Below are 8,356 nucleotides of genomic sequence, written 5' to 3' on the forward strand. Positions count from 1 at the left end.
CTATCCTGGTTGTTGTTGCATCAATAGGAAAAGCCTCTCTGAATGAAGTGACTTCGAATGATCATGCTTTGATGCTCATTTGTGGTCCAAGTAGGCACACTAGACAAAGTACCAAGAAATTTGACCTCCAGATCCTTATGAAGAACATTCATGACTCTCTCAATGAGGTCACTGTTTTAGGCTCCTCTATCACTGGAGCTATTAAAGAACTGGTTTAAGTTTTTGTCTTTGTGTTTTCTGGTCTTTTGAGCCCCTGTTGTTTTTATTGAATCATGTTGGTTGTTACTCCATGTAAAACTAGCTTGACTTGGTAGGTAGTCCATGTAAAATTAGCCTTCAAATTTTACTTTGGAACTCTGGGTTAGGGGTCCCTTTAAAACCAGTTCTTGACTTTGTTACTTTTTGTTTGGGGTTTCGGGTCCCCTTCAAACTTGCTTTTACCTGAGCAAACCATTGTTCGAGTGTATTTAATAGGTCTAAGGGAATGTTTAATATTTATAGTTTGTATTCTAGGATTTAATTTAATACTATTATTTCATTATCATTAATTATATTATGTGTTTTAAATATACAAATCACATGGAATATACTTGAAAATTCAGCATTAAACCTCTATAGGAGTTCCAAGATAAAATAAGATCACTTGTAATTTTAAGTCTTTCTATTTCATGATATTCATAACATGATCTTGATTTACATTGTTTTAATCTAATGATTTATAAGAACTATGAATTTTTTTTTTGATACTTATGCAAAAATCGATGCATTTGAGAGTAAGACAAAGTTTTTAAATCATGAAAATCATATCATTCACATGCTCTATTTCAAGTAATAATTCATATTTACATTGCCAAATTTAGTGTGACAATAATTGATCCATTACATAAATAAATATCTAATTACATCCTTTCTTCATTTTAGGTATACAATGTACAAGAAAGGGATATCAATATGGAGAAGTATCCATGACAATAAAACTCGAGGACACCATGACAAATTCTGAATCCATTTTTGCTCCACTTCAAAGTATTCTTCAAGCAATCTACAAATAAACAAAGGCAACCATAGAGATCTCACCTCCCATCGAAGGCCTCAATGTGAGGCCACACCCCAAGCTAGGAAAACTAGTAATCGATCGGGTGACATTCAGAAACAATCACAATTAAAGACTCAACATATAGTTCCCTTCCAAGGTTTTCACAACGGTTTTTGTAATGAACGAGTGACTAAGTAGAAGGTGAATTTTTCTAGGTAGGAGATGTCAATCATGAAAACAAATCATATGCCTCTTTCAAGGCTACCAAATCACAATAAACTTCTATTTCTTTCTCTCCTTGTTTCCCCCAAAATAATCAATTTGTATTGACAAGTAAGGGCCCACAACACCTTGTTTTCTCCCTCTCCTCAACATGAGGAGAGACTCTGCTCTAACCTAGAGTCTAACGAAAGCCCTTCTCCCATACATGGCCACCTCGTCCTTATTTGAGAGCAAGTAATGCTAACACACACTTCATATTTTTCTCAACAAAACTAAAAGGAAAACATGAAAGGAAAGAAAATAAAAAACCCACAAATACCCATCCCTCACATGTTACAATACAAACATGCAACAGATTTACATAAGCAAGCAATGAACAATGAATGAAGAACATAGCAATGGAGAATCCTACCTCCACAAAGGTTATGGAAATGGAGTTTTGAGATGAGCTAAATCCTTCTTCCTCCTCAATTCCAAGATTGACTTCTCTAAATGTAGAGAATGGGCGAACAACCTTCAACTCTCAAAATATAAACTATAAAATCTACTCCAAAGTTTACTTAAGCCTTCTATGGTCTTCCCCCTTGTTCTTACCATCAAGAAAACCTTTTAGAAGAAGTGTAAACTTGACTAACCTCGTGGAGATGCTCCATTTTACCAAAAAGAGAAAATTAGGATATTTTAGGGTCATAAATGTTGTTAGGAAGTTCTAGAAGGGTGGAAAATGTACCTAACCCATAAAAATACCACTTGGGCACTTGGATTACATTAAATTTGACCTCTAGGATCATTTTAGGATGTATAAACGTGGCTTGAAATATTTTCTCTTAAAAAATCTTAATTAAGGAGATTAATCTAGGTTACTAACTAATCACTTCTTAGATTAACAGGTTACTTTGCTAAACGTAATTTGACATGTCGACACACATATGCATATAATGAGTGTCAAGTGACACTATAAGATTTACTTTTACATAATATTCAACATTTCACAATTTACAAAATGATACACACACATTTAGATTACGATACAAATAAAACACTTGACAACAAGGTTTGAATCACTTTATTGGATTCAACCTTAGTCTCACAGTTTGCACATAGGGTCAATTATCGATTCTCTGATAAATTTCATGGTTACTTATCCTATACACTCAATTCAAATATCAGTAGTTCGATAACATCACATTCATATATTTAAACCAAATTGCATAATCACATTGATCAAAATGTTAAACTCTCATTTAAATAACATTTTTCTCATTTATGCACACTTAATTAATCATCACAAATTACATAATTAAAGTATTTAACATATTCATAATTCTAGATCATTTACTAAATTACATCATCATAATGCATGTCTATATATAAATATCAAATAATCTATTTAGGCATTTTTAAAGTAAAGCATCACATGACATAAAATAATATAAATAATGTCTTAAACATATCTATTCATAATGTGTCAAAATAAAATATATCAGGTGTGTTATGATAGATCGTGACGAAGCCTCAAAGGCCAATAGCTTGGTGGCAAAGAACCTTGGTAGTGAATGGATATTGTTTTTCTTGTCTAGCCTTCCTTGAGTGAAAAAGGTGTGAGTACATTAACTACAAAACCAATTTGTCAAAAAATAAATAAAATGATTTAAACAAAAAGGCTTTATAAATCCATCTTGTTAAACAAATGTAAAATATATCAACTTTAACAATAAAACACAAAAAGGTTTCCATTTCAAAAAAAAGCTATCAATCTCAAAAACATTAAATAAAATATCTCAATTCCAACAATAAGACATAAAATGATCTCATTTCATATCAAAAATCAATTAAATAATAAATAAATTTTCAACAAAATAAGTGTTGGTCACCAAGTGGGTTGATAGCATGGGAGAAAAGAACATTAGTAGTGAATGAACCATGGTTTTCTCGCCTATCCTTCTTTGAGAAACTTGGTATGATTATGTTGAACCACTCATTTATACTACAAAGAAATTAAACCCATGAACTACCTACCCAAAGGATCAAAAATATTAAAAAGAAACATGCACTCAAACAATAAGACTTAAATATTCCATATCATCAATAATATGTCAAATGTACTTATATTAATATAGTTCAAAAAATGATTCCAAAAAAAAAAAGTATTAATCTCAAAAAAAAACCATAAAATGTATCAATTACAACAATAAGACATAAGATGAGCATTTCACACAAGAAAATAATTATAAGATAAATTGATATTCCAAAAAATATGGGCTTGTCACCAAGTGGGCCAATAGCTTGGGACAAAGAACCTTAGCAGTGAATAAATCATCAGTCTACTTGCCTAGCCTTCCTTGAGTGATTTGTCATGAGTACATTGAACCACTCATATATACTACAAGAGTGTTTTATCATTCAGCTACCAACCCAATGGGTAAAAAATATTTTAATAATCCATTCAAATAGTAATGGTTGTTTGAGAAACTAAGTTCATGTGGGAATGCACCAAGCACTTCACTTTAAATAAATAAAGGTTAAAGGTCTTGATAGAAACTTATTTCGAGTTTACATCCAAACACCATCAAGAAGATATTCAAAGTGTTGGAGACTCCATAATGTGTCAATCTACAAAGGAGAATTCATGACAACTTAAACAAGAAAAATATTGATCACATCAAGTTTTCAAATGACAATAGATAATTCTTCAAAGAAAGTTGGAGGATATCGAAAGATGTAACACCATGGTCATCAAGGTGAATGCAATGGTGACAAATACAGGAACTCCCAATCTTGTGATCATCCAGGATAGCATTTCCAAGTGCAAGTCCCTTTGGAACAATCCCCAAGATTGTTTCATTTCTCTTCCTTCTTTCTTATTGTTCTTATTTCATGTTTGTAGATTGGAGAGGATGTGTTACATGAAAATGTGTAATTACATATAATATAATTTACATGTGTAATGACATGTAATCCAATAATTTTTCATATTAGTTAGATTGGGTCAAAGTTGGTTGAGTTGCTCCCACTTTTTCCTTCTTTTTCTCAACTCCTTTGCCTATATAAAGGAGTGCCCTCCCATTGAAAATCATAGTTTATTGTATGCAAGAAAGCTCTAGAGAAATTGTGCTAGCAGAATTTTGATTGTTTAGCACTATTTTGATAGAAAAGTGAATACCAAGGAGCAATTAAAATTGAACTTTGATTGAGTGCAATTGTTACTCGTGCAAATTGGAAGTTTTGACTATGATTTGCATATGTTATCTTCGATTCATGTTATCTTGTATTCTTGATAATTGAGTATAAAATGAGTTAAGAAGAAATTGGAGATAGAGTTTTGATTATGAGCAATTGTAGAAATATAAAGACTAGAAGCTTTAATTGTAGCTTATATTTTATTTTTTTTGTTCACAAAATAGTTAGAATACTTTACTTCTAGAACTTCTTCTAATTAAATATTTTAATTTTTTGGTTAAATAGGTAAGTTTCTTATTTTATTATATTTTTTATTCGTTTATTTTTTATTATGAAGACAAGTATCTATTATAGTTTTTTTTAAATTATATATTATGTTTAGAGTGTTGGTTAAGTGGTTTGTTCTTCTTATTAAGGCTCAAAATTAGTTACTAAATAACTGAATTATTATGTAAATATGTGATATTTAAAAAATTGAAACTTTTTCTTTTCATTATGTTTTTTCATAGATTTTTTTTTACAAAGATTTTTTAATTATAAAATTAAAAACTCAACTTCAAAACTACTTAACCTTTTTCTATTATTTCATCCTAAATTATTTTTTTTTATCCAGTCTCTAATATTCAAATAGAATTGTATTTAGAATGTTTCAATTATAGCTCAACTAAACATTCTTAAAAAACACTAAAATAACATGAAAATCTTTTAATTTAAAAACAAAACATATAAACTTCCATTACTAAATCACATGAAATAAAAACTAATTTTTTTATTTGGATATCTCAAATTAAAATATTATCTAAAAATATTTTAAAAAGTAAGACCATAGCTTGATTCCCTACCTTTGTACTAAAACGAGAAATTTTACTCAATGTTTAATACCTGAAAAATATTATTTATCTTCAAAGTTATTTGTAAAACAGTCTTCGCACATTTCTTTTATGCATATATGTTTTGAAGAAACTCATGACTATTGAGGAAATAGGTTAATACATAGTGTGCCCTCTTTATACTCCCATTTTGGTGTAGTCATAAGGAGAGTTGGAAAAAAAATAGAGTGTTAGATCAAAATCCTTACTACAGGCATGCAGGCCAATCAATTACATATATAGTGCAATTTGTATGATTGCAGCATCTGCAACCTTTATGCATTGATTGAGACATAGAAATGACTATAAAATTGGGATGTATTGAAGAATGCTTTATCAAATCAAAAAAATTAGAGCTTTCTTTGAAAATTGTTTTCCACACATTCTATCTCCAGTTCTTTGTAGCCTGTGACAAAAATTATAGAGGGAGTTTGTCTGTAATTATACTAGAAATTAGAAAATAGAACAACATGAATACAAAGCATAAAATAGAGCAAATGAAGATCTCACTTATTTTGTCTATTAAAAAAAACATAAGCAATACATATTTATACACAAACTACAACCAAATACTCTCCTATAAAACCATAAACAAACTCTACATCTGGCTATGACTAATTGACAACAAATTAAGCCTTATTATTGACAACAAACTAGAATTGTTGACAGCAAATTGGAACTTGTGAATAGATCACCAATTTTTTACAAATTCCTATTAGAACTCAAACTATGACTCTCTCTTTGTTGATTTATTCCAACACTCCCCCTTAATCAACGAGGGAATTAAGATGCACTCCTAACATATCTCTACATTTTACAAACTTTATTTTACCCAATGACTTAGTGAATACATCAGCCATATTACCATTTGTGTTGTAGTATTACAGCTCTATTTCTTGAGAGTGAACTTTCATAAACTGGATTATTGGCCATCTTGATTTACTTTGATTATCACATTTGATTGCAATAGGTCCATCTTGCTTTTGTATCATATCTTCAACAATTCTGTTTAGCCAAATTGCTTCACATGTAGCATTGCACAATGCTTTGTACCCAGCTTCAGTAGATGAAAGAGAAATAGTTGGTTGCTTCTTGCTAGTCCAAGAAATAACACTTGATCCTATGTTGAATGCATAACTAGTTGTTGATTTACAATCATCTAGATCTCCTGCCCAATCAGAATCAAAGAAACCTATCAACTCAACATTCAAATGGTTAATATATTCAATCTCAAAAGATATGGTGCCTTATAAGTATCGATGAACTCTTTTTGCTACAGTCCAATGGACCTCGGGAGTATTATCCATGAATTGGCCAAGTATGCTGATAGAATATGAAATATTAGGTCTTGTAGTGGTCAAGTAGTTGAGACTTCCCACCATTTTCGTATACAAGTATTTTGTTTACAATCTTGCATATTAAACTTTTGGATTAACTTCTTTGCATACTTACTTTGAGCAATCAAAGTCTTCCCATTTTGTTTCCACGGCTCAATTCCTAAGTGATAATGCATTTCTCCAAGATCCTTCGTTTCAAATGTCAGTGATAGAGTTGCCTTAATTGCATCAATCAACTCTATAGAACTTCCTACTATGATTAAGTCATCCACATACAAAGAAATCAAAACAACGTTCCCATGTTCATCATTCTTTATGTACAAATTTGGATCATTTTTACTCTTGATATATCCTTGTTGAAAGAAGAATTTATCAATTTTCTCATACCATGACCTTGGTGCTTGTTTGAGACCATATAATGCCTTTTTTAACTTGCATACCAAATGCTCTTTTCCCTATTTTATAAAACTTTCAGGTTGAATAAGATAAATTTCCTCTCTTAAATTACCATTTAAAAATGCTAATTTAACATCCATTTGATGAAGAACCCAATTAAATTTAATAGCAAGTGAAATCATTAGTCTAATAGTATTCATTTTAGCTACTGGTGCAAAAGTATCTTCATAATCAATTCCTTCCTTTTGGGAGTACCCTTTTGCAACTAATATAGCTTTGGATTTGTCAATGGTGCCATCAACATTAAACTTTGTTTTGAACAACCATTTACAACCAATAGGAATTTTATTTGTTGGTAGTTCAGTTAGTTCCCAAGTTTCATTATTCAGAATTGAAACATATTCTTCATGCATTGCATTCATCCATTCTTTGTGATTCTTAGCTTCTACAAAATTTTGAGGATCAAAACATCCACTTTGCACTTCATCAATCAGATATTTTCACACATAGAAACAAAAGGAAAGAAGGCTAAGTTTCAAGAAGCTATCACTAAATGATTCAGTTCATATATTAAGTATCCCCAAAAATGAATTACAAAGTATGCAAAAAATACATCAAGGACACAAAACTGTCATGAAATTCTCCTCTGCATAATCAAAACTCTCCTTACAATAATAATCCAAACGACTAAGTAACAATCCTTTTGGGTCGAATCCATGAAAGAAGGCTCTAAAAAGGAGTCAATATTCATAAAAAATGATGACTCACTATCTCATAACCCCACTCAGTCATAATAACATCAATGACTCACTCACAATTCCACAAAAAACACTCTAACTAATCATAAAGACCTCTAAACATACTAGATAAAGTCTTCAACTTTGAACTATCTCCTAGAAAAACACTATAAGTGACAAGTCAAGAGACTCCTAACTAATTCATTTTTACCAAGTCTTCACATTATATCTCCATAATCTTTTAAAACTCGACATTATAACACGTCATATTTAGACTTATAATAAGGTGGAGAAATAAGCTCACTACTTTGTCACTTAGAATAAAAGATATTAAATGATTTAGAATTGTATCATTTAATATATTTTACCTTGTATTATGAAGTATCTAATGAAAAAGTGTCATAAATAACACTTACACTATGTCTATGTGGCAGAATTCAAAATTTATATAATCAAAATAAGGAGTAAATATCTCTTATTTCCAACCCTAAACATTTCATTTTCCTCTTTCATTTAGCATGAAACATTAGATAGCTTGAGGAAGATGAGTCTAGGGTTTCCTGCATTTTTAGCAGCCAC

The sequence above is a fragment of the Cupressus sempervirens genome, chromosome 1 (genome assembly GCF_028749045.1).
Source record: "Cupressus sempervirens isolate cs-2001-9-10 chromosome 1, ASM2874904v1, whole genome shotgun sequence".
Classification (NCBI taxonomy): domain Eukaryota; kingdom Viridiplantae; phylum Streptophyta; class Pinopsida; order Cupressales; family Cupressaceae; genus Cupressus; species Cupressus sempervirens.